This window comes from Dipodomys ordii, unplaced genomic scaffold (genome assembly GCF_000151885.1).
Source record: "Dipodomys ordii isolate 6190 unplaced genomic scaffold, Dord_2.0 Scaffold215, whole genome shotgun sequence".
Classification (NCBI taxonomy): domain Eukaryota; kingdom Metazoa; phylum Chordata; class Mammalia; order Rodentia; family Heteromyidae; genus Dipodomys; species Dipodomys ordii.
In genome coordinates, this window is record NW_012267431.1 from 167,648 (window position 1) to 178,337 (window position 10,690).

A 10,690-nucleotide genomic window follows, 5' to 3' on the forward strand; every position below is an offset into this window, starting at 1 on the left:
GAATACATGAAGGGAGGAATTACACAATAGTAACAATTGGTTTATTATAACAAGGGACTGTTTTGTGAATCATTTAATCAAAAATATTTATTAGATATCTATTACTGATCTTTATGTCCTCAAGAATATAAAGAGTTCTGAGACCTGATTCTGGAGCTTGAAGACAAATATCCATGAAAATACACTTCAAATAATCATCCTAGGTAGAAGATTTATGTGGACACTTTCAGTATTATTCTATCAAAACAGAAATGTAAATTCCTTTTAAAATCTCAGTCTCTGAAAGCTGTTTTCCTTATTAGCTACCATATGACTGTGAATGGCATGCTCAGTACATGCTCATATGATCATCCTAGTGACAACTTCTAAATTGATTACTTGGGATCAGCACATCCCAGTTAGACAGTTTGCCCTGCAGACTGAATGTGAGCAGCCAAGGGAGCAGCTCCCAGAATGATCTGTTTTGTTGCAATTTTTATCTGCCTTCTTTGTTGTGATGTTTTTTATTGTCAGAACTGGGGCTTGAACTCAGGGACTGGGTGCTATCCCTGAGCTTTTACCCTCAATGCTAGCACTGTGCCAATTTGAGCAACATCTCCACTTCCGGTTTTCTGGTGGTTAATTGTAGATGGAGTGTCGGGAACTTTCCTGCCTGGTCTGGCTTAGAACTGCAATTCTGCCTGTAAATAGAATTACAGGCATGAGCCATTGGCTCCTAAGTGAGTGTGGACAGTTTTGAGAAAACAGCAGTTTCTCCCCCCACTCCAGAAAATTGCTGTCATTATGTTGATTTGGGAAAATTCTTTGAAGTAATGAAAATATTATACTTGTGTAGTACTTAATATGAATGACAAATAAAAGTAAAATCAGATCCGTCATGGTTTGTATTTTTATGCCAATACTGAGGCTTGAACTAAGGTCCTGGATGCTGTCTCTGAACTCCTTTATTCAAGGTAAGCACTCTCCAACATGACACACATCTCTACCAGTGACTTTTTGGTGAATAATTGATGATAAAGGTCTCATCAGCTTTCCTACATAGGTAGCTTTGAATGGTGATCTTCAGATCTCAGCCTCTTGAGTAGCTAGGATTAGAGCAGTGACCCCTTGTGCTCAGCTATTAGGTTTTTAAAATAACCTACAGAGTTTATCATCATTTTTAATTAAATTATTTTAATTATTTTTAGCTAAATATCACACCGTTTTGTCTAACTCCGTGTCTTTTTTTGTTCTTGTTTGTTTTTCTTGCCAAGTCTGGGGCTTGAACTCAGGGGGAGGGTTCTGTTCCTTAGTTTTTTCCTCAAGTGTGACACTCTGCAACTTGAACTATGGCTCTATTTACAACCATTTGCTCTTTATTTGGAGATAAGAATCTCAGAGACTTTTGCACCTAGCTTGTATTCGAATTGATCCTCAGTTCATAGCCTCCCCTGTACCTAGAATTGTAGGCATGGGCCACTAGTGCCTGGCTCTTATTTTCTTTTTTTTAATTGTGAATATACTGTACAGAGGGGTTACAATTACATGGTTTTTTAAAATCTTTTTTAAAATTTTTTATCTGATTTTCTTGATAGCCACAAAAAGAGACCAAACAATAAGCACCTTTGTAAAAATTGCTAGTAAGTTGGCTCTGAAGTTTGCATGTTGCATACACCTTTCTCTTTCAGAAAACAGAAGAGCCATGCGGTTGCATTAAGAAAACAACAACAGCCAAGCACCGGTGGTTCACTCCTGAAATCCTAGCTACTCAGAAGGCTAAGATTAGAGGATCTCAGTTTGAAGCCAGCCTGGGCAGGAAAGTCTGTGAGAGTCTTATCTACAACAAATCCCCAAAATATCAGAAGTGCAACTCTTGCTCAAAGTGGTGAAAGGTATCCTTTAGCAAAGAAACAAAAACTCAAGGACAGTGCCCAGGCCATCAGTTCAATCTCCATGACCTACCAAAAAGAAAGAAAGGAAGAAAGAAGAAAGAGAGAGAAAGAGAAAGAAAGAAAGAAAGAGAAAGAAAGAAAGAAAGAGAAAGAAGCATTTGAATCCATTGCAACCATGAGATGTACAAGTCGTTATGTTGAAAACGAACTTTACAACTTTGGGGGGGAGGGGGAGGAGGATTGGGTTGTGGGGGGAAGGATGGGAAGGGGAAACAAAGGAGGAGGCTAAAATGCTTGATAAGAAATGTACTCATTATTTGCCCATGTAATTGTAACCCCTCTGTACAGTATTTTCACAATTAAAAAAAGAAAGAAAGAAAGAAAAGAAAAGAAAGAGAGAAAGAAAGAGTGAAAGAAAGAAAGAAAGAAAGAGTGAAAGAAAGAAAGAAAGAAAGAAAGAAAGAAAGAAAGAAAGAAAGAAAGAAAGAAAACAGTAGAACTATACAATGCCAGGCACTTGTGGCTCACCTTTGTAATTCTAGCAAAATGAGAGGCTAAAATGGAGGCTCACAGTTCCATGTCAACTGAGGCAGAAAAGTTTGGAAAATCCCTCCTCAAGAAAGTGCTAATGTGGTGTTGTACACGTTTTCCTACCAATATTTATAAGACTAACATGGGTACATCATGCCCAAGTCCACACCCAGGCAAAATGTGGAACCTATCTCAAAAATAGTGTCCCATGCCCCCCAAATAACCAGTACAACACAGGGCTGGAGCCTGGCTGAGTATTAATAGCATCAACCTGGCAAGTACAAGTCCCAGTGTTCACATTCCTGTACCATCAAAACAAACTTCAATAATGTGGAATTTATTCAAAGAGCCATAAGCCTTCTTAAATGATCTTTACATAGCTACATCAATAGAGGTATTCAAAAACTCCTTATCAAATGCCTATTTCTTTCTTCATTCTTGTGAAATGCAGTCTCACTATGTTGCCCAGTCTGGTCATGAACTGCTGGGCTCAAATACCCACCTGTCTCTGCCTCAAAAGTAGCTGGAATGACAGGTGGATACCATCATACCCAGATTTCAACTGCCTAAAAAATTCAGTCAATGGCATCAGGTGTAGCTCAAGTGGTAGAGTGTCTGCATGGCAAGCATGAGGTCCTGAGTTGAAATCCCCAGTATGTCAACCCCATGTCTAAAATCTTATTAGGCATATAATAAGGCAAGTACGAAGCAATGATCATGTATCCTAGAAAAAAGTGCCTAGATTTTCATTCTAATCCATCACACACACACACATACACACACACACACATTCACACCCCTCCACAACACACATGTAGGCACATATACCCACACTCCCACTGCAGACAGGCATACACACTCTTCTTCACACGTACACACACACACACACACACACACTCCTCTCTCCCCCCATACCCCTGTACCATAGGCATTCACACAACTTCCCTCCACCACACCCACACTCTCCACACAAACACCAAGCCTCCACCACACACAAACTCCCCCCCCCCTCACACACACACACACACACACTCACATTGCACCACCAGCCCTTCTCATTCTTCCCTGACTGTCACACATCTGCCTGCTCTCCGGCCTCTTGACTCCTAATAGCAGGCTGGTTGTCCACAAGGATGAATGCTGTTTGCTGTTTGCACACCTGACTAGCCAGCTGCATGCATGCCACCTGCAAGTCATCTGCTCACATTCCTGCTGCTCACAAGGTGTCTGCACACAGCCTGGTGGCCTCCTGCAAGCCTGTCAGCCCTGTGCTCTTTGCAGGGTTGAGTTGGGTCCCAGGCCTCCTGTTCAGGCTCTACCCACTTGGTCCAGATCACAGCTCAGAGCTGCTCTTCAGTTGTGTTCTTGTTCCTCCTTGGGGACAGAGAAGGGTGAGACGGTGCTTCCAGAGAAGCTGCTAGTCCTCCTAGCACTAGACACCTCCAGGTGCCTGCTCCACTTGCTCCCCAAGAACTCAAAAGATAGAAAAATGCCTTGTGGATGTACAAAAACTCCAAGTGCACTCTTGACTGAGGTTCTTGAGGCTTGGAGAGCCTATAATAAAACCAAGTGACAATTAGCAACCCAAGTGTCCCTTTCTAAGCAAAATACTTGAGGATGTGAGTGCATTTCTCTGTCAGTTTTTCAGTCCCCTCCCAGTGAGTCACTGATAGGGGTATGGCAGTTAGAAGTTTATTGGTTATATTGAGAAAAATATTCTCAAATCAGTTGATTTAGAAAGGAGAGATTATGTAAATGAAACTGGCTAAAACACTTGGAAAACCTTTAGTTCAAGGGTGAGGAGAAAAGAGTAGAGAAAGGCAAAGAGAGAGAAACAAATAGAGAGACAGAGAAGAGAAACACAGAGACACAGAGGGACACACAGAGAAATAGAAAGGCTTGTAAAAGTAGCTTATGACATTATGATGAACTCATATATATTCATTTTCATTAACCATTTCATGTTAACATTAGGCTCTCTTGTATTTTGCCTATTTTCCATATTGAAGATGTTCAATTTCATAATACACTGATTTATGAATTCTAAATTATATGTATATATATACATATAACTTCATACTTACCTTACTGTACATACTTCATATTTCCCTCACTTACTTTGTATACTTACCATACTTTATTATAATGAATTTATTTGGGGAGAATTACAAAAAATATGTATTACAGAGGGATCTCATGTAGCTATCACCTAGTTTTCCCCAAAGGTCATATCTTATATAAATAGAATACAATATCAAAACCAAGAGAATGACATTGGTACAATCTACAGTGCTTATTTAGAATTCATGCACTCCTATCTGGATTTGTGTACATAATTCTATGCTATTTTCCTGCATGTGTAGCTTCTTTATCATAATCATTCTTGCCACAGAGTTACAGTTACCTGGCAACCCTAGCATGTTGACCATCTCTGTAATGTTCTCACTTGGACATATTAGAGAACTAGTATCATGCTAGCCAGAAAGACAGAAAGAAAACGAATACAAGAATTGAAAAGAAAAGAAACTGTCAGACATTTCCAGACTATTTGTACCATTTGTGCATTCCCACTAGCAATGAATGAGAGATGAGGTTCATCACATCTTTCTCAGTATTTGATATTCTCCCCATGTAGTCATTTGGATAGATTTGTGGTGATACCTTGTTAAAATGACTTTATCCGTCATGGCCAGTGATGTTAAATGTCTTTACAAGTCCTCTGTGAGATGTGAAAATATTTTCTTATTCTGGAGCTGGTCTTTCAATTTACTTAACGAGAGAAATTTTTCAGACAGAAAAAAATCATATGCAAAGCTTTTCTAAGGCCATGATATCTGCATTTCTCTGAAGCAGAGCCTTCCTAGCTTACCTTTAAGCTGGGCATCTATATTCAACAAATAGCCTTTCTCACCTCTAGGCTTTTCAGCAGTGGCTGGAGAGTTCCCTCCACCTAGCAAGAGGTACCAGGATGGCTGTAAGAAGTTTCTTACAACTTGGGGGTGGTTAGAGGCTGGGGAGAGGGATAGTGAGAGAAAAACAAAGGGGTGGGTAACAATGTTCCACAAGAAATGTACTCATTACATTACTTGTGTAACTGTAACCCCTCTGTACATTACCTATACAACAAAATAACATTTTTAAAAAAGTTACTTAGACTCAACCTCCTTACTTCAATGCCTAATTAATTGTTCAAGTTTTGTGTTCATATGTTGTATTTTGGTGACTTGTGTAAAAATTCTGCACTTAGTCCTAAAGACTTTTTCTACTGTTTTCTTCTAAAAATATTGCAGTTTTATAGTTTAATAAGTTAAAGTTTAAGAAATTATAGTTTTAATTATAACTCACTTTGACTCTTCTAATAGAATATATGTTCTTAACTTAAAATTCTTTTATTAGTATAAATGAATTGTTCAATTGTACCTTCTACATGTATACATGAATTGTAATGCACTTTGATCAAATTAACTTCATAGTATTCTTTCTTTCCATTTCCTTCTCATTCCTCCTTTTTTTTGGCAGTAGGCTTATAGACTTAAGGGCATCTTTTTCCCTTGGCTGGGATCTTCCACTTGAGCAGTATTTTCAGCCTTGCTTTTTGGGGGATTTTTTAAAAAAAGAGATGGAATATTGTAGACTTCTGCTCAGGCTTTGGTGGGAACCTCAATTTTCCAAATTTCTGCTTCTTGAGTAGCAAAGATTAAAGAAGTGAGCCACGGACACTTGGCTTATATTATTCCTTCTTTTTAAAACTGATGAGTTTATTGTTAGTATAAAGGTGATAGAGAGAGTGGTTACCATTTCACAAGTCAGGTAATGAGTACATTTCTTTGTGTACAATATCACCCCTTCCTTTTTTCTTTCCCAGATTTCCCTTCTTGTCTCTGTCCACAAGTTGTATAGCTTATTATCAACATAGTATTTAATGAGTACTACTCCTACATTTGTTCATCTTTCTCTCTGCCTTTTTTTTGTACAGCCTTCTTCCCCAGAGAGAGAAATAGGTACAATCAAGACAAGAAGAAATGGAGAAAAATCTCCTCTTTCCATTTCCTAGAGCTCATTTTGATAAATATCACTTACATGATCGGAGGCACAGAGACATTGAGCCTTTATGTTTCTGTTCTAAGAATCTCCTCCTTTGATCTCACTGATATTATTCAATCTTAATCCTCATTTCTTTTCTCCAATTAAACAGATTTTAATAAGTTTCATGTTAACATTTTTATAATAAAATAGAATTTATTTTGATCCCTACTTATTTAGAATTAGTTTTTCGTAATCAACTCCAACCTAAGGTAGAGGTACATATTTTTGCATATAGGTATTTGATCTGCCTAATCTTATTTGGTTTTGAAGGGGAATTACATGAAAACTGTAGGTCAAATTGGGAATAATTTTCATCTTTATTATATGGTTTTCTTTATATTTTTTTATTGTAAAGAAACTGTACAGAGGGGTTACAGTTACATGAGTAAGGTAATGAGTACATTTTCTATCGAGCATTGTTACCTCCTCCTTTGATTTTCCCCCTCCCACCTCCCCAACTCCTCCCTCCCCCGACATTGTAAAGTTCATTTTCAACATAGCGTCCTGTATATCTCAATGTGACAATGGGTCAACCTGCATCCTCATTTAAGTATTCCACTATACCCCTTCCCCTCCCCAAATTACAAAAATGTATATACAAGATGCAGAACAACAGAATCAGATACAGTAAAAACAGGAGTTATATTGTGGGGAAGAACTTACAAAAGAAACCAAAGAATCACATAGTGCATTATAAGAACATTAAAAACAATAGCAAGCAAGAAAAAACCCTTGTGTCTCTGTCTTGGTGTACATTTTGATTAACATCATCTCATATGGTCACATGTACATAGCCTTTGACCTTCTCTGCTTACTGTAGACATGTACCAGTCATTGCAAACAGTGGAAACCATGGGACCTATGTTTCTTTGGGCCAGGCCTACTTCACTTAATATAATTGATTCCAAGTCTTTGCATTTCCTAATGAATGGGGCAATGTTATTCTTTCTGATGGAGGCATAGAATTCCATTGTGTTTATACACACACACACACACACACACACACACACACATATTTTCCTGATCCATTCATCATCTACTGGGGGGCATTGGGGTTGGTTCCATATCTTAGCTACGGTGAATAATGCTGTGATAAACATGGTTGTGCTGGTAACTTTGGCATGACCTTGTTTGTGATCATTTCAGTAAATGCCCAAAAGTGGTATTGCTGGGTCACAGGGGAACTCAATGTGGAGTCTTTGGAGGAACTTCCTTACTGCTTTCCAAAATTGTTGAACAAGTTTACACTCCCACCAACAATGCAGTAGGGTTCCCTTTGGGCCACATCCCCTCCAGAATCTGTTGTTATTAGATTTCTTGATTATAGACATTCTGACTGCGGTGAGGTGGAATCTCAATGTCTTGATTTGCATTTCTTTTATGGCTAGAGAAGTTGAGCATTTCTTCATGTGTCTATTGGCTGTTCTTATTTCTTCTTCAGAGAAGTTTCTCTTTAAGTCTTCAGCCCACTCATTTATTGGGCAATTGTGTCTTTGAGGATTTGTTGTTGGGGGATTTAGGTTTTTGAGTTCTAAGTATATTTTAGATACTTGTGTTCTAAGTATATTTTGAGTTCTAAGTATATATTTAGATACAATATGTCCATTGTATGGCTAGTGAAGATCTTCTCCCAGTCCGTGGGCTTTCTGTTAATCTTGCTTGCTATGTCTTTTGCCACGCAGAAGCTCTGCAGTTTCATGCAATCCCATTTGTCCAACCTTTCTTTGATTTGTTGTGTTTCTGGGTCTCTATTAAGAACATTTCAGCATGTGCCAAGGTTCTGGGACAAGAACAGACCTGAGGACCAATGGAACAGGACTGAAGACCCAGAAATGAACCCACAGATCTATAGCCACCTAATCTTTGACAAGGGAGTTAAAGAAATAGAAGGGACGAAAGACAGCCTTTTCAGTAAATGGTGCTGGCAAAATTGGTTAAACATTGTAGAAAACCAAATGTAGATCCTTATGTATTACCCTGCACCAGAATCAACTCCAAATGAATCAAAGACCTCGAAGTCAAAGCAGACTCCCTGAAAATATTACAGGAAGGAATAGGAGAAACTCTATTATATGGTTTTCAAATTGAGAAACCAAATACATTTAAATTCCATGTGTTTAGGTCTTCTTATACTTCATCAGTACTTTGGAATTTTCAGCATACACATCCTGTATATAATTTCTTTGGCACTTAAGTATTCTATTGTCTTCAGTGTAATTCATTTTTGAGTATGTGTCTGTGGTACTGGGGTTAAACTCAAGGCAAGGCACTGTCCACATTGCATGGGGAAGAGAGAACCTCTGAGTTTGGAAGCAGCTACAGGTCAGCACGGAAGAGGAAAGTGTTCTGTCTGTCAGGCACAGTCCACATCTGGTCATTCCTAGTGCAGAAAACGTGAAATGTTGCAGCAGATAAGTCTGGGAAACTGGTGAGGAGGGTTGAAATGATGCAGGAGAGATGGGGAGTTCCACCTGATCTTCCTTCTGCAAATACACTCAAGAAGTTTGGAGTGCAAGTTTCACACTCAGCAGGCAGCAAAGGACAGAGCTTTAGATCCAAGCAGTCATCAGGGTCTCCAAAATGTCACTGGGTGTCACTCAGTAGATAAAGATGGCAGACATCGGAACCAGTGTGAAATCCCTCCTTACATGCACTCTTGAGAGGTGGGTGTAGAGTATTTATTTCCAGAAAGATTTCTGCCCACCAATAGAAAAGAGAAAGAAAAGGTGGGGCACTGTCTCAGATTATTCTCTGACCCAAATATTCCACTCTAGCTTTTCTTGTAGAGACTCTTAACTTGAGAAAGGACTTCTCTATCCATAGTTTCCTGAGAGGTTTTAAAATCATAAGTGAACGCTGAATTTATCACATGAATTTCTTTAAACAGTGGTATATTGCATTGAGTAAACACTGATTTTTCAATCAACTTTGCATAGATGCAGTACAAGCCATGTGGGAATGGTCCAACTGAGTTGCCTTGATAGATTCTCTTCTAATCTTTTTGCAGATTTTTGAGAAAGTTGATGAAAGATAAGACTATATACTTCTGTCTTCAGCTGGTATTGGTGTTAGGATAATGCTTTAGTTACAAAGTTCTGTGGGAAGTTATGCAAACTAAGAGTAAGGGAGCATAGCCTCAGTGAACATTTTGGAATTTGACTTTTACAGTCTGTCCATTTGCAGAACAGGTCAGAATGACTCACTGCACAAAATTTTTGCACAAATGTGATTCATCCTGGGATAAGATCTCAAGCCTCCTAATTTCTTTTTTTTAATTTGACTTCACAATTTTATTGTCTTCATGACAAAAGTAGGAGCTTTAAACTGGATCACTTGCCCCTTTCTCTTTCTATCTCCACCCAATTCAAAATGCTTGCATATCTTAATAGCTAGCATTCTCTTAGATCTACAGTTGGGCTCAACATTCAAGTCTCAGCACAATCTTCTTTGTAGTTTTAGCTTTTTTCCAGAAAATTGGCTTAGTCTGACCGCCATAGCCACTCTGCTTCCTGTCATAACGACGCTTTCCCTGGGCATACAGAGAATCCTTGCCCTTCTTGTACTGTGTTACTTTGTGAAGTTGGTGCTTGCCACACTTCTTACAAAAAGTACAGTGGGTTTTAAGAATGTTAACCATGATGGCAGAAGCCTGCAGCAGCACCAAAAATAAAGAAGCCTCCTAATTTCTAATCTGTTCAGAAAAGAGTTAACACCACAGCCTTAACAGCTCTACTTTGCAATGTCTTATAGAAAAGTAAATGTCTGGATGGGTATCAACTTAGACTTGAGAATATTCCCCTCAAAACTGACTAGAAATTAAAAGACACTTCATTTGTACTCAGGCCATTTTACAAACCATGTGGCTATACTGTGGTTTCCTACTAGGAATCTGATATTTTGTAAAGTGTTAGGCAATGGTTTCCACATGACCAGTCCCCAATAATGTCTCAGGAACGGAATTTCCAGCAAGCTTCTTTCATAGACATTTCACTTGTGTAGTTAGGACTTGTTGCTGGAGGAATAGCACATTCTAGGTGAGTCAAATGGGAGAGGCCTTTTGGAAATTTGCTATTAGTATATAACCATTCCTGCTCTTAGTAATTAAGTTTTTTTTTTTTGGGTCCGGTCGTGGGGCCTGAACTCTGGGCCTGGGTGCTGTCCCTCAGCTCTTCAGCTCAAGGCTAGCGCTCTACCACTTGAGC

General features: G+C 38.8%; 1 pseudogene; it reads right to left on the reverse strand.

Annotated features, from left to right (window-relative positions):
• Positions 1 to 9,770: 9,770 nt before the first annotated feature.
• On the reverse strand, positions 9,771 to 10,125 carry LOC106000284 (annotated as a pseudogene).
• Positions 10,126 to 10,690: the final 565 nt, after the last annotated feature.